Below are 27,509 nucleotides of genomic sequence, written 5' to 3'. Positions count from 1 at the left end.
CATGCCAGTCAGACATGCTTACTCATGCTGAAAACTTCTATTATAATTGGATGCTGGTTATAATTAGAAGGTTTGGGGTCCAGGTTGAATTCTGAATCAGGGATAGAGGCTGGATCAAACTGAATGGTCCCAACACTTATCTTAATCATCTCATCGCAGAAGAGTTCAATCTTTATGAATAGTGAAACTTGAGATAAACTTCTTCCTTCTTGAATGGCACAGGTTCTTACGAGGTCAGCCCCTTCCTGTGTTATTTCAGCACCATCAGAATAAAAATACTGTCCCTTTTGGTTCTGTATCCAACCCAAAACCATAGGGTCAGGTTTGAATACAGATAATTAAATTTAAATCTTATTCATTTCCCCAGGCCCAAAATTAGGAAGACAGTTGACATTCTGTCATCTCTAACTAAAACTATTTAAGGAAAACATCAACACATAAAGATTTAGATTTTTCTGTAACCATTTGAAAGAAATAAGAATATTTACCGGGGGGGGGGGGGGTTCGGGTTTTTTTTAACCCCCGCAGGAGATGATGCAATATAATGCATGCCAATTAAGTTAAGTTTGTTTGTTCAGATGGACTGAGGCCAAATTTCAAAAGCAATTTAATGCCTGATAGCTAAAATAATGACTTGGGGAAATTGGCTTAGCAAACAACATAGCAACTTGGGAGGCAAGGGTGAAATGATAATTTCAAGAAAAGAAATTTAAGGGATTCACAAGCTTCACAAACAAGTCCAGAGAATGTAGGTTAGAGGGTGATGATGCTAGTGTATGCAAATGTTCTCCCATGAAATCTTCCTCAGGTTTAATATGGCCAGGTATGCCAATCTCAAAGAGTTCACTCAAGATAAAACTGTAGACTTTATTACGTAATAGAGCAAAATAAATTAATATACAATGATATGTGCAACAGCTCAATAAAACTGGGGAGGCTGCCACTTTATTTAGACAAACACATTCTGTAACCAGGGTAAGTAGGTCTAGGTTGAATTCTGCCACCCTTATGTCAATTAATACCTTGCTCCATGAGCAATAATAGTGCTTAGTTACTATACGTAGGCACAGATAGGTCAAGTCAAAGGCAGAGCTGGGACTAGAACCAGTTTCTTTTGTAAAATACCAGGTATGATTGCTGTGTTGCAATTAATCTCAATGCCATGCTATCTTGCTTAGTTTTTGAGTTCTCCCTGTTTTGAATTCTTGTTTTACTGACACACAGATTTACATGTTGTTCCATATCCATGTGGCTTATTTGCTTTTTGTCCTCCACCTCCCAGGAGAGCTATTCCAGGCCCCCATCTGCTAATAATTTATATTAATTATTATCATCTTTAGTGCCACAAGTGTGCAAATCATTAAATGAACATAAAGACACAGACCATATACCAAAAAACTTCCAAATTAAAGCCCTGATTGTGTCTCTTTTACTCACATGAGTATTCCTTACTCACACAAGCAGTCCCATTGATATAAATGTTGATGCCTTGATATTAGAAAAAATACAGATGAAAGAAGTGGTAAAGAGATGCAACACAAAATAAAATAGTTTAGGTTTGGTACACACCTGGTCAGCTCCAGAAGTCAGGCATGGAGGGTAGGTAAGCCTTGTTTATCAAGTAACTGTCAGGAACATGTTAGCCCTAGGCCGACACTCTGACAGAGAGCTTGCCTGATGCCATATCAAAAGGTTGAGGTAGGTGCCCAGTTAAGCCCTCAAAATATGTAATAAATACAGAGTTAGGACTTAACTTTGAGTATCCACATTTGAAAAATTTGGCCTAAATCCATACCAAAATCAAGTTATAGCACTAATTTGTGTGAGAGCTACCCAAGCACAAAAGATAAAGCTTCAGAAAAATATTTTACATGGTTAAATAAACCTCCCCACAAAAAGCTTATTTTCATTCTGTTGTCTACCTCCAATACTTTTAAAGTACCCGGAATGTAATTGAACTTATCAAGAAATTTTGTTAATGGAGAACAAGCATCGGCCATTTCTGGGGAATTTTATATTTCAGGAGAAATAGGAGTTTACACTGAAAATACCGTCTTAACCATAACTATAGTATCACTAACAACATTATAGCTTGTTGCTTTTTAATGAAATAGCCAATCTAAGCTATTTTGCAGTGCAGCCTGATTGAGACCATAATACTTTTGGGCTAGATTGTCCTTTAACAACCAGCCTCATATAAGAAGTGGTGCATAGCTCTACCACCCCAGAGCAGCTGTGGAAGGATTGTGCCTAAAACAGGAGGCAAGGAATCTGCTTCTGGCCCTTCCCAGTAGCAGAATATTACCTGGTGCTTCAGCAGACTTTCCACCCCTCTCTGTCCACCTCCTGCCCACTGGTGTGGGGGGAGAAAAATTTGGCTGCTTTCTTACCTCAGACCTACAGTGGAGATGCAGAGTCTATGTGAGATTGAGTTAGGATGGCTTGTGGGAAGGGGCAATCTTATATCCAATTAGGCCAAACCAGAATCGGCCTTTTATGAATTGTGTGTATATGTGAACCACTGACCTCTACTATCTGGAACTGCAACTGCTCAACTGTGTGTCATAGGCCATATACCACTAACTGAAATTATTTGTTGGCTCAAATAATAGGGACTTGTGGTTATAGAATAGGAGAATTTGAATTCCATTGGCTTACTATGTAAAGTTCTCAGAGGCAATGGTGTGCATCGCAGTGACAACTGTGAGTCCATTAAGTGGCTATAATATTAATGATATCTGAATAAATAGTTGGTACTGTTTCCCAGTCTCTCTCTTGACAGTGAGTGTAAGTCAGTTTCCCTGCATTTGCAGTCTTGTAAAATGTGTAATAATGAATTTATTTTCTAGCATACTATGTAAATTACAGGTCTGGGTTCTGCTGCTTCGTAATTCTCTGCTTTTCACAGCTTAATTATCCGATGCAGAATAAGATGGATGGCCCTTTTGGCCCCCAGTCATTACTGTAACAATGAAAAGACTCTAGACATTACGTTTCTGATACCACATTCTCATGACACAGATTGCAACAAGAGTAAAGGTGCATGATTCCTCATAGATGAGAACAGCAGCGGTGAGAAGTGGAAACCCCAGGGAGACTTTATTCTCATTATGATCTCCAAATCATATTCTCTTGGTATTTCCTGGATGTTCTATTCACCATATAGGTCTGAGACAGATGGAGAAGTGAGAAGCTGTAGATTCAAACACAATATATTAGTTGGTTCAGCCAGAAATGACTTCTGATAAGAATCTGTGTGGATTCTTCCAGCTGTGAGACACCTTCCATGTATAAAATTATGAGATACACAAATGGCTTAGTAATTGAGCTGACTCTACCACTGTTTATCAGTATTGTGAATGTGTGGGTTAAAACTGGTGTCAGTAATGAACCGAGCTGAGACTGAAACCAGTGTCTGCCTGTACCTCCTGTTTTTCCCAGCCCTTATCAGAGAAGTTATAAAGAAGTTGTTTTATCTGAACCCCCGTGGATTATACAGAAGCAACAAGAAATATCCTGCTTTTATTACTAAGATCCCAGATACCTGGACTTTGCACCAAACAAATCTCTGTTGGCTTTAACCTTTGCACAATATCATAAATCTGTTTGCTGCGTGGCAATGAGATCACTGGTTGTTACAGAGCAAAGAACATGAACTGGTTAGTCATGTAAAAATATTCTCTAAGGTTGAAGATACAGCCACTTTGTAGCTATTTCATGCTCTGATTGATTTTAAACCAGGAACCTTATTAATCAAGTAGAATATCCACACCTCTGGGCTGTGTTTTGTCCCCAGGTGATTCATCCATAACTTACATTGTTGATTCTGTATATGCTTTACAAAGTGATACATCAGTTTTATTCAGGTGCACAAAAGCAGTTATTCTCAGGGTAGAAAAGGGTTTCAATACATGTTGACTAGAATTGTTGATTCATTCCAATATATTGTAGGAATAAATAGAGATTAAATTAATCAATTTTGATTTTTTTGATTATACTCTTCATCAACATTTTGAATTTGTATGAGGAAAAAATAGGGAAAAAGATACAGGACATTTTTCAAATTTCCCGATACCATTTTTCAGTCAGATCAATACAACAATATCCATAGCACCAAGAGCCAGATTTTTAAAGGGATTTAGGCACCTAGGGTGGAATGTTCCACAGGAGTAAGGCTCTTAACTTGTATTTAGGCTCCCAAGTTGTACTGATGCTAATGGAAGTTAGGTTCCTAACTCCTTTTGAGCATTCCACCCCTAGTGGGCGTTTCAGAAGAACCTAGGTGCCTAACTCCAATTGATTTCAATAGGAGTTCGTTATCTAGGTGCTTTTTGAATCCCACTTGGCAGCTAACTACATCTTTAGGCAACTAATACCTTTGAAAATCTGGCCTATAAAGGGTAAACTGCTAGGCCTTTCTCCTTGATTTCTTTATGAATATGTTTTTCTTGGATTAGAAAAATAAATACAAACTATTAGTAAATGTATATGACTTATTACAGAAGATGACATGGAAAGGAGGCTGAGACACACCGAGGTTTTATGAACTGCCAGGGTTTCTTTTCATATGGTTTGGATATACATAATCTATAGGGGGACAGAGTAATTCAGAAGAGCAGCAGTGCCCAGAACTGTGTTCAGTACATTTTTGTGAAGACAAGAATTGCATCGTTAAGGAAGATAATCCTGTTGGGCCAAAATTAGCGCTGGTGTAAGCAAGCACAGCTGTATAGAATTGTACCAGCTATACAAGGTCAGAATTTTACCCATTTGGCCCTGAATCTCTTCGCGGTTACACAGGTGTAAATCAGAAGTAACTTCACTGAAGTCAAAATCTGTGTATGAAAAATCAGCATCATTAATTTCAATAAAGATAGTGTTGTGGTTGAGGCAATGGCCTCAGATTTAAGACACCTGAGTTCAATTCCTGACTCTGCCACAGACTTTCTATCCTATCGTGGACAAGTAATTAAGTCTCTCTATGCTCAATCCCCCAACTTTCAACTTTCCTATCTCACAGGGGTGCTGTGAATATAAATAAATTAACGCCTGTTACTGGGAGGTGCTCAGATACTATAGTGATATTATATGGAAGGACCATATAATAACCTGGACAAATTCATATTAAAATAGCTATGATATGGTGTGATATGGTATGGGAGGACCTAAATATACCTGTAACATTGACATAAATGACTAAACTCTAACCTTAAAAAAAGAAACTAAATTAAGTTTTAATTATATTGATGGCTACATGGTGTTATGCAAAACAATAACATGGTAGTAATTGAAGGGCAGATTCAAACATTGGCATCAGGAGTTTGCTTCAGATTTACATTGGTATGACTGAAATTAGCATCTGGTTCTTACTTTAAAATTGGGAACTTTTTAATAGGCAAGTACTTGAAAGCTTGGAAGCCAACAGCCCTGTCAGTATTTGCATCTAGATTATTCTGTCTTGATCTGGGCTACTTAAATTTTAGGCGAGGTTTGTAGCTTTACAAATGTTTAGACAATGGAACAAGCTGCAGAGGGAGGGACTGGAATCCCATGAGTGGAGTCATTTAATGCTAGATGAGAGACACAAATCTATCAGCTGGGTCAGGAATAATCAAACTAGTCATACCACGATGCAGGGGAAAAGCTAGATGAATCACTAGAGGACCTTCCAACTCAAATGAATCTATTATTTTTTTCTGAGTGTTATTAGATGCTGGTGTATCTGAGATGGTTCTGGGAAGGTCTTCACTGAAAACTTAATTCAGGTTATCAACACTCAATTTACTCCTCCCAAGTTAGCCTAGCTCAAGTGAGAGCAGCCACACTGCAGGATCAGAGGTAGTCTCCTGATTCAGTGGGAATGGGGATGGGGGCCAGGGAGATTATAGGGGGTCCAGAGAGAGCTCAGGCCTGTGAAAGAGGGAACTCTGCTTTGAATGAACTGGGGGAGCTGCTCCTGCCTCTCCTTGAGCTCCATCTCCACTGCCAATGGATGCGGTGGTATCCCTGACCCCCAACCCTTTGCCTACCTTGGGGCTCTCATCCTGGCAAGTCACCTCAGTCCCAGTACAATGATGCCAGCAGTGACGATGGTGTGATCTGGGCCAGCACAGGATGGGCAAGTCACTCCTTGCACTATCAACAGTGGGTGCCAAACCTGAGTGGTGCTGCAACTGGTGCATGGGGTCACAATGCCACTCACTCAAATTTGCCATGGCTTCCCCTCCACCATGGTGGCCAGGCCAAATCTGAGTGAGGGGCATTGTGATCCCTGTGCCAGATGCAGTGTGACTTCAGGTTGACCTGAGTTGGCTTGATATCTGTGGATGCAGTTGCACCCATGGACCCCAGCTGAAGCTGCCCCTGGCATACTGTGAAATACTTAAGCTGCTGTGTCCCATGTGCTGTACTCATTTGTGTATGGCACGAAGACTTCTGGGGATGTCTGGACTTCCCATTGTTCTTGAGGTGCAGTAATCTGGACTACTATATTAATTCTTTCCCAGTGAATTGTGGGAGCACTTGTTTGTCCTTCCTGGGCTTATGGCAAGGAATCAAGGGATTCTAGCCTTCTTCCACACTACCAGGTGATGAGTTTTTCATGCAAGTTTAAGTCTATGTCCCTTCTCGGGCCAGCCAACTCAAGTAAAAACATCACCACACTGGAATTAAGGGGTTATGTGTGTGGATGTGACTCAAGGCAGGGGCAAGACTCAAGTTACAACTTGAGTTAACTTGAAAATGAAGACAAGCCCTCTGTATGAGAGTGGAAGAGATTCTGAGAGGGGATGGATGTATTGGGCACCAGGGGAGAAATCCTGGCCCCATTGAAGTCAATATCAAAACACCCATTTACTCCACTGAGATCAGGATTTCACCCCCAAAACAACTTTATTAAAGGTCTGATAATGTATTCTTCCATATGTAGAATATGAAAGCTTTCAGAGTGCTGCATGCAAAAATACCGCAGAATCAGATAACTAACTTCCATTTAAGTAATGGAAATAAACTTAAATAAAAATAGCAAATTATGGGAAGAGTGGAGTGAATCCCATAGTAGTACTTATAAGTGATTTTTATTTCAGACCCTTGATACACTGAAAGAAGAGAAAGAGTTTTGAGTGAGTGATAAAGTTTGTGCAATATAAACCTAAGACTGCATACAATATAGTTTAACATTCCCTAATGTGCCCTCAAAGCATTTACAAGTAATCACTTTTCTCTCTATCAATGATTTTAATAAGATGCCTCTAAATTTGTTGTCCAATGAATTTATAGTTTTGATTTTGTGTTTACATTTTCCTCAGGTCTATTAACTGTGGGCTCAATCCCACATTTCGTACACAGTCAGAACTCTGCTGAAGTCTGCAAGAGTTTAAGATAAGCAATGAATGCTGGGCCAGACCCTAATTGTAACATTTTGTACTGTCTTTTCACTTAAATTTGTTTTTCATTTCAAGGCAAATAATAATAATAGAATCCCAGTTTCTAGAAATGTTCTGAGATTAAAATATGCTTTTCTGAAAAACAATGATTAACCTACATCCTCCTCAGTTGAAGAGCCAACACAATCCTTTTGTTTTGCAATATAACTAGCATGTCCAAAACCAAAAAAAAAACCCAAAGCAAACAAAAAAGAAAAACCAACAGTCCTCAGGTTGGAGTAAGGCTTGTGCAAAGCTACAATGAGCCCTGCAGAAGTACCATGTCCTGATTTTGATCTTATGTAAACATGGAATAACTTCACTGAAGTTAATGGAGTTCACCAGTGTCAAACCGGTGTGGGATGAAAATCAGGCCCTATATTTTTGCATAGAAGTATATGAAGTTTGTACCATCTGCTTTTAATTAATTAAATATTTTAATAGTTGGACTAAAATGGAGTTATTTAAATATTCTATCTAATATGTAATAACATTCTATGAAATCCAGCATGAATGATTTATCCAATTTCAGTGTTACACATTGTTACTCTATTTAAATAATATATTAGCTAAAACTGCAAAGTATTAGTGAATCTTCTTACATGGACTAGATGACCTCCTGAGGTCTCTTCCAACCCTAATATTCTATGATACATAGCTAAAAAGCTTTGATTTTTTCATATAAATAATGATACAGGCTTATTGATTAAGCTGTCTGCTTTATCAATCACTAAACAAAAACTGACTAATTGAGTTCACATTAAAGCTTGACCCCCAAGCCCCACTCCCAACTCAGAATTTCATGATTCTGCATGTGAAATTGCGTATGAATTACCATGGCATCTGTCTTTGGCACTATGTGCCATCATGTAGAATTCAGGCTTAGTGAGACTGATTTGATAAGGTGGAAGCAGAAGCAGTGTACTGAGTATTGATCATACTCCAGCAACTTCCCTGCTTGTCTCATGATCTTCCCTGCGTGGGCCTACATACAGAGCATTAAGCAATACTCTGTACCGCATGGTGAAGAGCACCCCAGTGTTTCTCTGGCCTGAGCAATCATAGGAGTCTTGACCAAGAGGCAGGAAATGCAGAGGAGAAGAGGCTCACACAATAATGATGAGTGTACATACACTGTAGTAGAAAGGAGGCGAGTGGTGGAAATAGGGAAGGAAGTAGAGAAAGACAAGATTTATGGAGAATCATTCTGAATTGGATGTTCAAGTATATGGGAGCCAATGGAGCTGTCTGATACTGGGGAGTGAGGTGGTCACACAGAAGAAGAGAGATACTAAAATAGATAAAAAGTCTGGAGTGTTTGGTTATGATAGTCCAATGATCTTAAGGCTTTGCAGCTTAGAGAAAAGAAGGATATGGAGACTCTTAATGCAGTATATATAGTAAGTAATAATGATAATATAACACATCTAGTGCTTTTCATCAATAAATCTCAATTTGCTTCACAGTCTTTAATATATTTATCCTCACAACCCCCATGAGGTAGAGAAATGCTACTATCCCCAATTTACAAAGGGGAAATTGAGACACTAAGTGACTTGCCCATGGTCACACTTGTAGTCTGTGGCAGAGCAGGAACTGAACTTGAGTCTCCCAAGTCACTGCCCTAATCACTGGACCAAAATGATGAGCCTTGGACAAGAAACTCTGAACTAATCAGTAATTGGAGAAAATGTTCCATCATATCCCTGCCTATTACAAAAACAAAGATTTAATTTAATTTGAGATCTGCTACTTATTCTACTCATAGTGTTGTAGAAACAGGGTAGGAATTGTTCAGCTACTGGCTAGAAATGAATACTGGACCAGTATCTTTGTAATTACAAACCATCCACTTGGGAGACCACTGTCTTTCCTTCCTCATCTCCTTCCCACTTTCCCCCATCATTGCAAAATGTGTGAAATCTAGGGCCCAATCAGACAAACACTTACCCATGTGCTTAAGTTTAAGCATGTGCATAAGTGTGTGCAGAACTGAGACCTTTGGCCTTGATTCAGGAAAAGCTCTTAAGCATGTACTTAAGTGCCACTGACTTCAGTGGGAAATAAGTGTGTACTTAAAATTAAGCATGTGCTTAAACACAATTACTGAATGTCGGCACTTTCTATAATCAGGGACTCAGATTGCCCAGAAAAGCTTAAAAAGGCCAGTCGTATGTGCTGGAAAGTGCCCCAGCACAGTAAAACAAGAAATAATACGTAATAGCTAGTACTTGGAACAGGAAGAGAGTGGACAAAATACACCTATAGAAAAATTTAGGGCGGTTGTCCTAATTTTATGCTGTAGGAACGAAACACCAAGGAGTGTATTATATTAAACTTCACATTCTATTTCTTATCTCCTAAACTTCCATGTTATCAGGTTAGATGCACAATCTTTATTAGACTGTAATACTGCACGGTGCGTGCAGCACGTGCACTGTGTGTGAGACTCTACCAGAAATTCCAGTTTGTACTGTATTATACACATAGGGCCTAAGGGTGGCATAACTGGCCCCTGAATTTTTTGACAAATGGAATATAATGCCATAAAGGAAAATATTATTTTATCTATTCATGGTCATAAATATCCATATTTAACAGCACATGCACAAAGGTACAGAGTTGAGTCAACATTAACTGCATTTCCTGAATTTTGTGTGCTTGATTTCTCAGGTCATTTTAGGTTTCTGTGTGACAGTTTGTTATACCAGTACTTTTGGCACCAGAGCAGGAGCGTTGTCCAGGGTCGTAGATTTAGACAGTGGCCCATGTGCAACACAGAGAAATGCAACACAGGACCTGAAGAGAAGAAGCAGACTTCTGAAACAACAGCCAAAAAGATCTGGGAATGCTGTGCTAACTCTGAATTTAATAATACTCAGTATACTGGCTTTTCTGCCTCCCTGTCAAAAGCAACATTTCCTTTAAAATTTTATTTACAATATTGTACTGTTCACGCTTCTTCATGGTATCTCCAAATGGATCAGAAAGAGAGAGTTGATGTCTGCTAGCCAGGGGAACAAATGAAGTCAAAGAATCACTGATTTACATATCATCATTACCCATCAGTAGAGTTTGCTATGGCTTAGGATTCTGTAGGGAAAGATAGGAATTGAACCATGCTCCTAAACTGTGCTGAGCTGATCATATAGAACCCTGAATACCAATACTGAACTTTAGCTTTATACTTACCACCACCAACAAATCATATTGTTTCCATGCTTATACCTGGAAACCCAGGGTTTTTAGATGTTTAATGCTGCAGCTATTCAGATTTAGAGAAATAAATAGTTAATGATGAGAGCAGAAAATATTCAGTGTAGAAACACTGACCAAACTAATGTTTAACTAAAATAAATTTGCCCTGGGTTTCCTTGGCAGAATTTCCAGGACACTGAAAGGCACACAGAAGTCTACCCAGCATTCTGTGCTTAGTTGCTATCAAACATTGCCTGAAAATTAGCTGTCATATCTTATTTTTTGTTTTTGTTTTCAAACAGAATGTGTTTGTGAATCATAGAAACATAGGACTGGAAGGGACCTTGAGAGATCTTCTAGTCCAGTCCCCTTCACTCAAGGCAGGACTCAGGGCAGGAATAAATATTATCTAGACCATTCCTGACAGGTGTTTGTCTAACCTGCTTTGAAAAGACTCCAATGATGGAGATTCCACAACCTCCCTAGGAAATTTATTCCAGTGCTTAATTACCCTGACAGTTAGGAAGTTTTTCCTAAAGTCCAACCTAAACCACCCTTTCTGCAATTTCAGCCAATGGCTTCTTGGCCTATCCTCAGAGGATAACAAGAACAATTTTTCTCCCTCATCCTTGTAACAACCTTTTATGTACATGAAAACTATTATCATGTCCCCCCCTCAGTCTTCTCTTCTCCAGAATAAACAAACCCAATTTTTTCAATCTTCCCTCACAGGTCATGCTTTCTAGACCTTTAATCGTTTGTGTTGCTCTTCCCTGGACTTTTTCTAATTTGTCCATGTCTTTTCTGAAATATGGCACCCAGAACTGGACACAATACTCCAGTTGAGGCCTATTCCGCGCAGAGTAGAGCAGAAGAATTACTTCTTGTGTCTTGCTTACAACATGCCTACTAATACATACTAGAATTATGTTCGCTTTTTTTTGCAACAGTGTTACTCTGTTGACTCATGTTTTAGCTTGTGACCCACTATGACCCCCAGATCCTTTTCCACAGTATTCCTTCCTAGGCAGTCATTTTCCATTTTGTATGTCTGCAACTGATTATTCCTTCCTAAATGGAATACATTGCATTTGTCCTTATTGAATTTCATCCTATTTGCTTCAGACCATTTCTCCAGTTTGTCCAGATTATTTTGAGTTTTAATCCTATCCTCCAAAGCTCCCCTGTGGGACCCCACTTGTTATACTCTTCCAGCTTGACTGTGAACCACTGATACTCTACTGTCTGGGAACAGTTTTCCAACCAGTTATGCACCCACCTTATAGTAGCTCCATCTAAGTTGTATTTCCCTATTTTGTGTATGAAAAGATCATGCAAGATAATATCAAAAGCCTTATTAAAGTCAAGATATACCACATACTGCATCCACAAGACGTGTTACCCTGTCAAAGAAAGCTATTTGGTTGGTTTGACATGATTTTTTCTTGACATATCTATGCTAACTGTTACTTATCACCTTATTTTCTTCTTACTTACTATTTATTACTTACTATTTGTTATTTATACTATTTATTAATGTATCCATTTCACAAAGGTTGTAGTAAAAGACATGTGTCTTGCTTACTCTTCAATCATCTGCTAAATCCTCGCACGATGAATCAGAATCCAAAACAATCTGGGTCCAATATTTTTCTCTTTTTAATAATGCCTCTTTCGTTGTAAATATTCAGCTTCCACATCAGAGGGGTCAGAAGTACAAACCTTACGCTAGGGGATCCTATGGCATCATGGCATATGTGACTGTGTTTTCAGTGAGAGGGATGAGGTGTGGTTGGGAAGCAAATGGAGCCAGACCAATTACAACCAGGGGTGTGCACAAGGGTGTGGGGGAGAGCAAGCAGGGCCCCCCTCCCCCCAGTAATCTTCAGGGGCACAGAACTCGTCTGGCCTCGGGGTCATGGTGGCATGGGGCGGGTAGGGGAAGCAATCTCCTGCTGGGTAAGAGCAGGAGGAAGAAAGAGTGAGCTCCTGCCAGAGTCGGGCCAGGGGGGAGGGGCAGAAAACAAGCTCCTGCCGGAGCCGGGGCAGGGGGAGGGAGGGAAGAGTGAGTTCCTGCCAGAGCCGGGGTGAGACAGGAGGAGGGAAGGAAGACCAAGCTCCTGCTGGGCACCGGGAGGGGCAGGAAGAGCTAGCTCTTCCTGAGGCTGGGGTCAAAGTTAAATTTCTGCACATGCCCCTGATTACAACCGATGCTCCAGGATCAATGAATTTCATATCGTTTTTACCTGCAGTCTCCCAGTCTATGTGCAGTTTGAGGGCAACATGCCATGCATGTGCTGGTACCAGTCTCACTGCAATATGGGAAAATGTAGAAAAGATAAAGCCAAAACAACCACCGATTTTTTTCTCACAATCCTCTCCCCTTTAGCTTGTTTTTCTGGAGGAGCCAAAAAGGCACCTAGAGTTCAAAGTCTGTAGAGAGCTTTGCCTAGGATCCTGTTATAATTTTCTACCTGTGAACAAAACCTGTCTACACTGTAACTGGAGGTGCAATTACAGCTTGGGTAGGCGTAGCTGTGCTAGCTTTAATCTACCCAGGGGCGGCTCTAGGTATTTTGCCAACCCAAGCACGGCAGGCAGGCTGCCTTTGGCGGCTTGGCTGTGGGAGGTCCCTGGTTCCGCGGATTCGGTGGCAGCCTGTGGGAGGTCCACCAAAGCCACGGGACCAGCAGACCCTCTGCAGGCATGCCGCTGAAGGCAACCTGCCTGCCGCCCTCGCAGCGACCAGAAGAGCGCCCCCCCGTGGTTTGCCACCCCAGGCACGTGCATGGCGTGCTGGTGCCTGGAGCCACCTACCAAACAATGGCAATGAAAATCTGACAGCAGAGCTTTCAGCAAAGTCTAGTAAGGCAGCTATGTACATAGGGTCCCCAGGTGGGCTTGTACAGCCTGTGCAGCAAATCACATCTTTGATTGCAATGTAGGCATAGCCACAAGCACAAAGGATGAAATTCTCGCTCTGCTGAAGTCAGTGGCAAAAGTCCCATTGACTTCAGTAGGGATAAGATTTCATCCAAAGTGCATAGAGTATTCTTAATTCAAAATGTAAGCAAACAGGCTTCTCAATAAAGAAGTCCCAGTAACATACCAAGCCAAAAGCAGTATTAGTTCTTTGAAAGAGAGTGATGCAGTTTAGATGCCAATAGCAGACTTGCTTTTGGAGTCTACGAAGGATCCAGATGCCACAGCTAAAATTCCTCACATTCAGACATCTGGGTTCACTGATCACAGTTCAAAGGGAAATAATTAATAAAGAAGTGGTAAAAATGATGTTATTCGTGTAATGGTACTATAGCCATTAAAAGCAATATATTTTTTTTAAATCACGGAAAGCTGGTTTCATTTTGTACAGTGCGGATTCCATTTTTCTCCCTGGAGAAAGTGGAAAAGAAAAAATGGAACTAATTGTTTGAAGATTAGTGGAGTCAGAGTTTCAAAATTATGACAAAAAGTGAAAAACGGTGACAATTTTAATGACTTTTTTCTCATTTTCCAGCCAGATATACAAAACAGTTAATATTTCCTTATACAACTCTGTTAGAGTCATGTGAATATATTCAAACCCCCAAAGATTCCATGATTTACTACTGAGACATCACTTCAGTGTGAACTGCAACCTGTATCTGGGTGCAGTGCTCTTGGCTTTCTCTCTCCAATTCAGGACAGACCTTGAACTCTTCAGTTGAAAATTCTACCTCTATGGTTATCTACTTGTTAATGACCCTTGCTACAGGGAGTCCAGAGCTGTTCTTCTCTACGCAGGAAGGGTTCCCTGCAAAACTGTTCTAGGCACTATAAGCAAAGGGTTTGGTGGGGAGGGTTCTTTGTTATGTTTTTATATTTTTTCTATCCTGTTTTCAGTGGAATGGTGACCCTGCCCAGGGGTTGTGACGGCAACCTTATTATGGGGACTGATTAGCCTGGGAAGTCATCTTCCTTGTCTAATAGTTTCCAATGCCATTTCTCATAATGAAAGAGTTGGCAAGTCTGGAGCAAACACTCAGCATTGTAGGGTGAGGGTACAGGGAACCGTGGAGGTCAGCAAAATCATTTTTCTTGCAGTTATTAGCAGTGATGTATTTGCTCATGATTCTAGTTTTGTTTTAAGTTCCAGGCGATTGTATTCTAGGAGACTGTAATGTGCACAGCTGCACATTACTGAAGAGACATGCATTACCCGTGAGAGACATTTTTCTAGTTCATATATGACTGACGTCCAACACTCTTAGATCTGGTAACGTCACTGTGCATGAATCAGTGCTGGTTTCTGGTCTGCATGCTTCAAATGTCACCAAGGATTAATGGCCTTACATTTATAATGTACGTAAGGAGATAACCTTTACATATCAACTTAGTGCTTGTTTAAGGTAAACCGACAGCCCTGGGGCAGCAGCAATTCGATCTCCTCCAAATGCAAGTGTACTTCAGGCCTGGGCTAAAAGGACCACATTTAAGATAACGCTGGTTTGATTTTTATGGCCCATTCAGTGTTTGGGCACGGCCTACCCCCTCAACAATGAGTAAGGGTGGTAGTTTTTGTGGGAAGTTAATTATATGTTTAAAAATATGAGGGTTGTGACATAAACATAAAAAAGTCAGAAATAAAACCAAATTATTTTTCTATGAAACATTAACTTGACCTCCCACCCTCTAACTTCTCCTAAGAGGAAGAGGGGTAACATTTTCAAAAAGTCTTGAATGATCAAGGAGCCTAAGTCCCATTGACTTTCAATTAAGCTTAGACATCTAAGGGCCAGGTTTTCAAAGGTATTTAGGCATCTAAAGACACAGATAGTCACCTAGTAGGCTTTTCAAAAATGTCTAGGCACATGGGGAGTTAGGACTCTAACAATGTTCATTGTGAGTTGGGATCCTAAATTCTTTTGGGAATCTGAGCCTGTGACTATGCTGCTATTGAAAAATCGGGCTTAGGCTCCTAAGTCACTTGGACACTTTTGAAGATTTCTCCTGAAGTGTCTCCAATGACTGTTCCTAAGGCAACAGGGTGCCTCACATGACTCAGCAGTGACTAGTTATACACAGTAGTTATGTCTGGGGCTTGTTAGGGGGTGAATGGAAATCACTCTAATTTTATTTAGCCCTGGAAGGCTACCAAGATGCAATGCATTGAGGGAAATGAGAAGATGTACATTAAAGACTAAGGGAGGGTAGATTGTTCTCTAGAAAGGACAAAAGCAATACAAAGTCCAAAACAATGAAAATTATAAATTTTGCCCTGATCCTTAATGGAATGTAGTAAGGAATGACTATGTAAAGGTTACAGAAAGAGGGTGGGAGTCAGAACAGCTGGGCTCTAGTTCTGGCTGTACCACTGGCTCACTGTGTCACCTTTGGGAAGACACTTAGGTCAAAATTTTCAAAATTGGCCTCTGATTTTGGGTGCATTAATTTTTAGATGCCCATCTTGAGACACTGTGGCCCTGATTTTCAAAGGTGCTGAACATCAGTACCTTCCATTGAATGCAAATCACATTTTGATTGTTCCACACTTCTGAAAATCAGGCCCAGGATATCTCAGGTTAGGCTCCCAAATCCTGAAGCACCCAAAAAAAGGGTCACTTTTGTTGGCCTTGTCTATGCACTCAACTTACTCCTGTCAAATGGCAATGTATTCTTTAAAGAGGTGTCATGAAGCTTAATTAATGTTTTAAAAGGATTTGCAAAAGTTAAAATGATTATTGTAATAAATACAGTAACAATAAATTTGGCTGAATTTTCTAGGTCATGAAACATTCTTGTGACTGTCCAGAAGTCTATGATATCATTTGCAGCTGTGGGTGGGACTGTGTTAGTAGTAATTATAACAGGTTGGACCCCGCTTTTGGAATGTCTCAGGTATTTACTGGGATTTCACTGAGCCCCTCCTCCTCTACCAGCCTGGACTCCCACTCCCTGTTTTGCTGAATTAGGTTCTCCGGCCTCTTGCAGCACACACACACACACACACAGAGGCAGGGCCACACCCAGCTACAGACACAGACTGAAGTCAGCTCTGTGCGAGAAGATTCACCCAGCACTTATGTGAACACCCCTTTTGGGGAATAAACCCAGAATAATACTGTCTTGCACTGTACAGAAAAATCTGCACAGCACAAGCTGATAAAAATTCACCATCTCCCTCAATGTGAAGAGAGATGTGCACAGCTTCTTGCCCCCCCCGATATGAATTCTACAAACTGGGTAATGTTATAAACAAAACAAATGTATTAACTATAAAAGGCAGATTTTAAGTGACTATAAGAGATAGCAAACAGAACAAAGCAGATTACTGAGCAAATAAAACACAACAGTCAAACTAAGCTTGATTTACTAAAGAAACAGGTTACAAAATATAATTTCTCGCCCTAAATGTTGACTTATGGAGGATGCAGAGTTTCAGTTATTTCTTCTTACAGATTGGACCCCTGTCTCAGTCTGGACTCACCCCTGCCTTTCCCTTCAGGTTAGTTCCTTTGTCCCTTCAGGTTTTTCGTGCAGTCCTTCTTCTTGGATAGGCAATGGAGGAGAGTCCAGATCAACCCCCTCTCCAGCCCTTAAATTGGATTTCCCTAAGGCAGGAATCCTTTGTTCGATTCCCATCCCCCTACAGAGGAAAAGTGCCAAGCAGTGTCCAAGGTGGTGTTTGTATCAGGTGACAGGATCACCTGACCTGGTAGTGTCAGAGCTATGTCCCAGGAAGCCTCTCAGGAAGGAGGGAGATTAGTATTTTCACAGTCTTATTGTTTCTTCTCAAAGGCCCATCAAGGCTGTGATGGCTGGTTTTCGGGTGGGTATCTCTCAAATACACACAGTTGTAATTGTTACATAGTCGATATTCCTAGCTTTAGATACAGAAATTACATGCATACAAATCGGATAATCACATTCAGTAAATCATAACCTTTCCAATGATATCTTATATGAGCCATCTTGCATAAAGTATTTTAGTTATGCCATATGCATATCATAACCACATTTCTATGAAGAATATGGGGTGTAACATAACAGTAAGGCTTCCCTAAGAGGTTCATCATTCAGTCTAGAATCTTTTTATCTATAGTTTTATCAATTGCAAAATGCTGGTAGATTTAAGTACATAACTTATCAAAATGTGGTTATTTGTTTTTATGCCTTCATTATCTAACACGATTATGGAAAATTTCTTTACTTTGATTTTACTTCTTTTTATCCCATGCCCTTTGCTCCCTGACCTCTTCCTGAGCTCTGCTGAGGTCAACTGGGACACAACTCAGAATTGGGATCTTTGGCTTTACCTAAGAAAATATTCTTCATAATAAAATAATAATAAATATAATAATAATAATAATAATAATAATATATGACAACTGTAATTACTTGTATTCCACTGATAAAAAATATATCTGAATCCCATCTCTGGATGCATTAATCACTGAAAAAAACCCTTAGAACTGAAACAGAAATAACTGAAGTCAGACATTGGCTTAACTGTCCATAGTTGCTGAGAATGCACTTTGTACTGATAGTACAAATTCAAGATAGGATATTAAAGATGGGCAAAGCCCATACTTACTGATACCACTCTATGCTATCTCCTGTGTGTAATACAAGAAAAACCTGTTAATTACTGTACTTCATTCCATGGCAGACTTTGATACTTACTAAGCATTAGACAAGGTAGACAGTTGCAAGATAATGCACAGTAGAAAGAACTAAACTGCTCAGTAGAAAGATCTAGGTGTTATTTATAATAAATAATAATAGGAGATATACCAATCTCCTAGAACTGGAAGGGACCTTGAAAGGTCATTGAGTCCAGCCCCCTATCTTCACTAGCAGGACCAATTTTTGCCCCAGATCCCTAAGTGGCCTCCTCAAGGATTGAACTCACAACCCTGGGTTTAGCAGGCCAATGCTCAAACCACTGAGCTATCCCTCCCCCCCTCAAATAATAATAATAATAATAATAATTTAGGACATCTCATTGTAGATGCTTGCCCAGTGTGTAGTAGTGGTTTAAAAGACGAGTTAAGGTCTTAGCTTGCATTAAACAGAGTTTAAAGAATAATTTATACAATGTATTACTGCCCCTTGACTAAGCAACAGATGAAATGCAGATCCGCATTTCCATTTGGAAAAGAAATCAGTGACACAGAGTCATATATTTTCTTAGTGTAATTTGTTTATTTTCAAAATGTACCCCAGTCTTGTTTCCCTGGACAGCAGGAGGAACCAATGGCACACGGATTGTACCCTTTTTTTCAGGTAAGGAACCATAACTTTCTCCCACAAAGCAGCTATTCTGAGCCTATGCCTCTCTCCAAGGGCTCGTACAGAATCTCAGCCAAACACCGACTGCTCCTTCCGAGGGACCACACCAAACTTGGTGTGCTGACTGCATTACACAAAGTTTTGTTCCGCCCCCTCAGTCCCTGAGTTTGAAACCTAGGCACCTTTTGGAACACATGGTCTTGGCGTGCCAGCCTCCTCCTTTATATCCAGCTGTCCTGCACTACCAAAGGGCCTGAGCTGCTTGTACTGTTGGCCGCAATGGATGTGCTAAAGCCCCCTCCCTCCCCTTTAAAAAAGTCTATGATGACCTTTGCATCCAAGCTTCTTAATAGTAATACCGCCTTCATTCCACTATTACAATATCATTAAAAAGGGAACATATTCTAATATCACACCAGTCAATGTTACCTTCCACCTTGAATATTTTATTCACTTTGGATCTCATTTCAGAGAAGACATAGAAGGGAAGAGAAAATTCCAATAAGCGAAAACAAAACTGAGCAGAGACATGGGAAGGTAGATCCTCCATATGGGGAGATTTTAAAAGATTGGGACTATTTTATTTACAGAGGAGATATGAGAGTAATAGAAAGTAAAATAATGGACGGTAAAGAGAGGGGAACAAGCAGTGAAGTTAAACCATCAATAGGTATGTAATGATAAGAGTAGCTTCTTTTTCTCAAGTAGTTGAGATAAGGAGTGGTTGAGGCTTGTGCTTTGGCACCAGCAGTACTGGGCTCAGTCCAGCAGTTGAGGTTACTTTAAGGTGGTGGCCTGCTGGTGTTGAATTCCTGTTCACCTCAGATACTGGGGATAAACTTTCCCTAATGAGGAGTGTATCAAAGATTCTCCATCATGAAAAAAATGCAACAGACTGTAGAATAGTTTTCAACTGCTATGGTGAGTACAAAACCCAATTGCCTGTGTCCTTAAAACTAGACAAAGGCCTGAAAAATACAAATAAGGGGACAATCCTTAGTTACAGGGGATGAATCAGTGGTTGTCTAACAGGGCCAAGATTTTTAAAAAATAGGTGCCTAAAGTTAGGCTCCCAAGTCTATCTTTAGAGATCAAAATAAGTGACCTGATTTTCTAAAGTGCTGATGGAACTTGTTGACTTTTGCTGTCACTTGCTATTGTTCAATGTCTCTGCTAAACTCCCTTATATCCCTAGTGATTCTGGTGTCACAAGATAATGGTACAGATTATAGAGGAAATGCCAGGTAATGTTTCAGTAAGTTTGTAGCCGGAGCAGGAATGTGAGAGAAAAGTCTGGCTACCTCAGTGATGGCCCCACTATTGAGAAACTGCTCAGCAGTCTGCATGGGAGAAAAGTCATAGAGGGGTCCAATGGGTGTGGCTTTCATCCTGCTTCTAGGGATCACTGGGTTGGGTGATCCATATGTGGCTTCATACGGTGGCTGAAATTCACCTCTACGCAGGAACCATTCAGCCTTCACTTGAGACCATAAAATGGGGCTTCCAGGAAAGGAGTCTGAACTCTAGGCCTTCTATACTGGGGTGAATGGGTTCATTCATTTTAAGTGATATAGCAGACAAGCAGAATTGCTAACAAGAGATCTCTATGGAGCATATACAGAGGCCAGCAGTACATGCAGAGAGGCCTGATTTTGTCTGGTTGCAGCCTTGCCATCAATTTGCAATCCTGAGCTCCAAATGTCACACCAAATTAGGTTGCTCCTGAATCTCTTTGTCTAGTCCACTCCTCATGCTACAAATATCAGTTACATATTGGCATTCCTTTGCATCATAAAGTGTATGTTTTCCTGTTTGGGGTGAGATGATGCCAATTTCCTCAAACATGCCAGAAGTAGGCTTTACAGATTTTAAAAGAGGGGTTCTCAATTTATATCCAAAGAAGGAACACACCCAGTTATTACAGCTGATTTCAATGTTTGTGAGCTGCGGTATCATAATTATCTTAATCATACAATTATTGCAGGACTCAAAGTACATTTATTTTTATATAATGGAAAACACCCTTGGATTAGTAACCCAAGTGAAAATAAAGTATGATGGTTACATTCTACAACAGTTGCTCAGGTAAAGCTTCCACTGAAGTCAGTGTGAGTTCTATTTGTGTAAGATCTTACACGCACTAGTAGCCTCATATATCAAATTAGATTTCGAGCAGAGACTGTGGAGTCGATTTTCAAAGGCATAAATGGCATTTAGGAACCTAACTCTTGTTTGTGTCTTTGAAAGCCTACTCCTATATCTTCTTGTGTGTTTGTCCATTGCCTGGCACAATGGTGCATCTATTACTGATAAATGGGTGCGGGGCTGATCTAAATATTTATGTATCTTATTAGTTGAACAATCTGTTATTCTGCATTATTTAGCTGTTAGCCTTTGAAATTAGATATGATTCTAATTTGAGATACAGCATTCCTCAGCTCTTTTGGGGAAATATAAAAACAACCACAACTTTTCTGAGAAAAACTATCATATGATGTTGCAATAAGGGGTTTCACCTTTCAGGTTAATGTTTGACATTAGGTATAAATGTAAACTAGAAACTAGTCAAACAGAAAGATCCCTGTGTAAAGAATCCATGGATCTGTTGTACAGCTGAGAACAAAGGAATAATCACCCTACGTTTTCAGCAATCTCCTAATTAATTCACTGCATAGTAATACCATTTTGCCAAAAACTGCAACGCTAATATGAAGGAAACATTAGCCTGTTTCTTACCGTATTCCAAAATAATTCCTTACCAAAGAGTTTAGTCATTAGAAAAAGTCAACAGCTACTTTCAGATCTTAAGTCTTAAATAACTAGAGTTCAATATTCATCTTAATACTAACGCCTGAAAAATACATATATCAAAATGAATAACTGAAATGTTAACTACTGCGTCTGTAAGCTGACTTCCCATTCCAAGATTAATTTTCTATCCCATTGGAAAAGTATCAAGTTCTCCTTCTATAACTATCAAACGTTTCCTTCTCGCATGTCAAGGACCTGACTCTGTTCTCACCCTCAGGTAAATCATATGTAATTCCACTTAAGTCACTAGAAAATAAGTATATGAGAAGTAGAGACGTGCTGTTTTTTTCCCCAATAGAAATAAACTCAAACTCTCTTAGAACCATGTCTTATGAATTCAAAGAAAAAAATTAGAATTACATGAACATGAAAATTGCCATGCAGGAACAGAGTTCCTCTAACCAGTATCCTGTCTCTAACAGTTGGCAATACCAGCTGCTTCAGAGAAGGATGCAAGAAGCCCTTAAGAAGGGCATTATAGAAAAGCCTTCCTCATCCCCATTTGTCTCCTGGTCATGAAAATGTATATTTTTTCCAAACATTGGATATCCTTATTATCCCAGTAAATGTCCAGTCCCTTTTTTTTTTTTAAGTTCCGTTATTCTCTTGGCCTCAATAATATCTAGTGGCAACTAGTTCAAGGGGCCAGTTGGGCATCATGTTTCATTTTTTCAGTTTCAAATTTACTGCCAACTTTCAGTATCATTGAATGGCCCCTCATTTTTATAATGTGAGAAGGGGTGAATAGAAGTGCCTGATGTTTCCTCTATATTATTAATTGTTGTGTGTGCCTTTATCCTGCCCCCTCCTCTTTGATTCCTTTCTAACACAAATAGTCTTAATCTTGTTCATCTCTCTTGACTGGATGTTTTTCCATGCCCCTGACCATTTTTATTGCTTGTCTCTCAACCTCCTTTATTTCTGCAATGTTTGTTTTGAGACAGGATAACAGGAATTGAATGTGGTATCCCAGATGGTGACATCCAAAGAGGATAGAACTATGATGTTCTCAGGGGCAGCAGATGACAAAACAAGGAGCAATGGTCTCAAGTTGCAGTGGGGATGTCTAGCTTGGATATTAGGAAACAATATTTCATTAGGAGGGTGGTGAAGCAATGGAATGGGTTACCTAGGGAGGTGGTGGAATCTCCTTCCTTAGAGGTTTTTAAGGCCTGGCTTGACAAAGCCTTGGCTGGGATGATTTAGTTGGTGTTGGTCCTGTTTTGAGCAGGGGATTGGACTAGGTGACCTCCTAAGGTCTCTTCCAACTCTAATATTCTATGATTCTATATCATTGTTTTTTATTAATATAATGCCATTATAGTATAATCTGTGCTATCTTCCATCACACTGCACACTAAACAGAGGTCTTCACTGAACTGTTCAGACACAGTTATAAGCATGTATGTTTACTGAGTTTTTATAGTTAATTTAGAACCCAGTAAAATGTATGAGAAATTCAGATTATTCCTTCCAATTTGCATATCCTTGCATGTGTCACCGGTGAATTTAATCTGCCACTGTGCTGTCCATACACTTTGCTGTATTAGGTCTTTGTGAAGTTCCTCACAGCTTTGTGTAGAGAGATTCAGAGCAGGCACTGGCAAAGGAGCGCTGTGCCAGATCTATTCCTCCTAGCATCCCCTTGCATAGGGAGGATCCTTCTGTGGCTAGTGTAAGTGGTTTTAAAGCAGCTCTGTGCTGGTGGAGCAGCACAAAGTTGTCCTAAAGCAGGGGAATACCTGGCCCTCTATATTTACTCTCTTTGATGCTCTGCTTAATCTGAAATAAAGGAAGTGGCCCAGTGCAGGTTGGACCTAGGATTGAGGAAGTGCAAAGGTGGTTTAAAGTTGCTTTTGCACTTTCCCCATGCTCTGAGTTGCACTGAGTGCCCTTGGTCCAGAGTCAGGAATAGTATAAGGGGACCAGGGAAGTTATGAGGGCAAGTGATGGAAAGCAAACAGTTAGACCCACATTAAAAACATAAAACACTAACAATTTTCTGTGTGTAAAACTTTAAGCACATAAAAGTTTTCCACATGGATAAAAGCCTCCACTTCTACCTCATCCATTCCCCTCTAACATCCATGATCCCCACAGCCCTATCCAGCGATGAGTAAGGCATACTCACCTTCCCTGGGCTGTGTGCCATTTACCAACAGCAAGGATGGTCTTAGCCTAGGAGTCACTGCACTCAGTCTAAAACCCTGAAGAAGCCGCTGTGCTGGTGTTAGGCTCTCATCACACCAGATTGCAGGAGTGGGGTTGCAGTTGGGAGGAGAGCTCCATGGAGAGCAGAATTCTGAAGCACTCTGAAGGCAAGTACAATTATCTTGTACTTAATGCAGAATACAAACCCATTTACAGGAGGAGGCAGGTGCTCTGGTGAGAGCAGTTGGAGTAGAAAACGCCCCTAGCAATGGAAGTCTGGATAGGATGGAACTGGTAAAATACAAATGAACAGGAGGAGGAGACTACAGTACTGTGGCACCTATGCAGGATTTAGCAAGATCTTAGATATTGGATGAGAAGGTAAGGGAGGAGTCAAAAGTGACACCAAACTTGTAAGCCTCGGTGACAAGAAGGTCTATAGCATTGTGCTGTAGCAGAGAAAGGCAGTAGGGAGAAGAGGAGAGGGCATGAGTTGAAAGATGAAAAGCTTTGATAAATGTACAAGCAACACGTCCAAGAGGAGACACTAGACAGACTGGGGAAGATGAGACAAAGGGTGGGTGGTGAAAGTTCTGGTGTGAAGAGGTAAATTTAGGAGAGATGGTAGCTGAGCCCAATGAACTGAATGAGAACAGACAGCGAGACAGTTTAGAAAGTGAACGGGGGCTAGCGATGGAGGAAAAAACAGAATTTAGAAACACAATTTTCTATTTGCCTATGCAAATATGAGATTTTGCAAGTGAAAAATGGATAACCTTGCAAATTTTATGGACACAGTTAAAGAGCTAAGAAACTGGCTCCATAAATCTCAGACTTGCTGATCTTGCTGATATTGTTATCAAGAAAAAAGTATCAGGCTAGATCCTCTCGAGCATAGCTCCATCAGTTCACTCCAGCAGAGAATCTGTCTCACAGTGTTCATATTTCTCTAAAAATAACTCAGTGTTTTTCAACAAGGCAAGATAAGTTTTATGTTACATGATAATCCATTTATTCTTTAAATTTGAAATGACTGGAGCAACATAATTCTGAAAGTTTTGGCTCTTTCCTACTAAATAAATATGTAGGTGCTCTGTTTACCTTTAGTAAACCTGTTTTCAAATAACTGAAAAAGGATGAGCTGATGGAAGGTTTGTTCCTGTTACTAATAACATTTGAACAACAGAATGTTCTCTTTTCTTGTCTGACAGCCCTAGCTGTTATCAAAAGATAAACTCTAATTATGTCGCTTATGGCTTATCTTAATTTAAAAAGTTAGTTCAGTTGAAGAAAGACCATTGTAACGAATCACTGTGCTGTAGACAGACTGACGTATAAAAATCATCCACACCCCATCATAACATGAACTAGAATGCTGCTTCTTCAGCTCAAAAACAATTGTATCTACCTCTGGCAATAAGATTAGGTCTCTATAATCTTTGTAGGTCAGACTCTAAGGATCAGATTTTCAAAAGACCTCCGAGCCTGATTTTCCAAGCATCCAAAATTCAAGCCAGATTTTCAAAATAGCTCAGCCCCATTGTGAAAATCAGGGCATATATTTTGATGCCTAAACTGGAACTGAGCTGTTTTGATAATCTAGCTCTACTTGATGTCATCATACACACATGCAAAGTGGGTAAACGACAGCAAGTTTGTTTTCACCATCATTTTTTCTGACTATACAAAGGAGTGTGTCTTTGCAAGAATAGTGTGGATTTTCCAACATCAGCTAAAACAAACTAATATCAGAAATGGGTCTGAACCTAAACCTCAAATTTGGAAACATCTGGGCTTGTGGGGAAGTGTGTATCCAGAAATGGACGTGAGCATGTGTGGTGGACAAATAAAGACATGGCCATTCCAGATGCCATATGCTCACAATACAACTCCAGAAATGATTTCCACGTGAGATACCAATCTTATTTTTCTGAATAAAGGGATCTCTCTCATGTTGGGTGAGATCCTGAAGGACAGTAGTCCACAAACCAATTGCATTATCGTTTCATCCATACAGTTCTTGTAGCTACCTGTGTTGATTTCAGAAGCTGCTTTTTTCCAAATGTATTCAAATTACATAGAGAGTTGGTTCATTCTAATTAGATGACTGCTGCTTCCAGAGTGAAAGTAGGTAGGGGATGGTATGGCATACCAGTAAGAAGTGGCTGTCAGTACCAGGCCGTACGCAGCGGCAGTGCTTTAACGTCACTGCCCCTTTTGCCCCCCACCACGCCAAGGCCACTGAAAGGGGGGCGGTGTGTGTGTGTGTGTGTGTGTGTGTGTGTGTGTAAAAGGGGTAGCTGTCCCGGAGACCGGAGATTTAAAAGGGCCGAGCTCCCAGCCACCGCCGCTGCTACCGCAGCAGTGGCCGGAGCCCCAGGCCCTTTTAAATTGCTGCTGGAGCCCCTGTTGGCATGGGCCAGGCAGTGCGGATGGGCTGGCTGGAGGATGCTGACCCCAGGCCCTCCACTTCTGCCTGAGGCCCCGCCCCTTCTAGCTGGGCCCCCGTACCGGTAAGTCTTCTATGTTACTTTCACCCCTGGCTGCTTCTTTATCCAAATTAGTTTCCGTGGGCTAACTCAATTTGTCTAATGCAAGGGATCAAACTCATTCTGTGGAGAGGGACAAATCCAATTGTATTATGGTCCATGGCCTCAGATAAATTTAGAACTACAGATTTCCTTTGACCCATAGCAGATGGCAGGGGAAGGCAACTGTAAGGTAATAGAGGGCCACAACATCCATTAAAACCCTCTGGCAGGCCAGGGGCTGTGACATGGGGGAGGGAGGTCAAATCCTGACCATAGATGGTATGATGTGGGGAGGGTCCCAGGAGGTGGGAGGCCCGGGGAGCGGTTGGAGAAGGAACCTGCCCTGCCCTCACTCTGGAGGTCGTTCTCATCCTCCAGGGCTGGGCCCAGATTCCTACTCCATCCTGTTGGCTCTTGCCACAGCATCACATGGCACACACGTCCACACACACACACAGGCAGGGCCCTCCCTCATCCCCTTCTAGGCCTTAGAACTACCAGGCTGCTTGCCCCATGCTAGGCTGTGGTGGGTAATAAAATGATCTGAAAGGTCAGATGTGGCCCTTAGGCTGCCAGTTGCTCATCCCTGTAGTATGGGATTTGGAAAGACTACAGAAGAGATTTTACTAATTAATTTAGAGGGTGACCAGAGCCAGGGCATATATTTTGCCCATTTGAGACAGAAAAGAATGGTTGGATTTTCGGAATATGATAAAGAAAGACACAACAAGACTTGGTAAAAGCCTAGATGAAGGAATCAAAGGAAGAAGAGGGAGGAATCAAAGATGAACCCCAAGTTTGTGAAGCTGAGGAACTATCCAGTATGTAAGGGATTGCTCACTGCAACAGAAATAAATTTACTTATAGGATTTCAGGCTGGGAACTTGCTGTTTTGTTTAGCTGCACCACAATAGAGTGAGGGGTGGGGAATTGCTACTAACTATGCAGTAGATAAGGGATAGGTGGGCATGGCTCCATCCCATAATACTCTGAGTAACCCAGTTATCCCTAGCAAGACCACTTTACTACACTTGATGTATAGACTTCACTAACAAAACAAATAACTGATAATCCACACAGACTGAAAAATGGTACTATTGGTTTTTCCTCTGAAGTCCAAAAT

General features: G+C 40.6%; 1 protein-coding gene across 1 annotated transcript in view; it reads right to left on the bottom strand.

Moving 5' to 3' along the window:
* Positions 1-27,509, bottom strand: part of TDRD15 (tudor domain containing 15) — a 60,321-nt gene that overhangs the window by 32,110 nt on the left and 702 nt on the right. The window lies entirely within an intron of this gene.

The sequence above is a fragment of the Mauremys reevesii genome, linkage group 3 (genome assembly GCF_016161935.1).
Source record: "Mauremys reevesii isolate NIE-2019 linkage group 3, ASM1616193v1, whole genome shotgun sequence".
In the NCBI taxonomy this organism is placed as follows: domain Eukaryota; kingdom Metazoa; phylum Chordata; order Testudines; family Geoemydidae; genus Mauremys; species Mauremys reevesii.
Note: the sequence above shows the minus strand (reverse complement) of the source record. Positions and strands in the feature narration are given on the sequence as shown.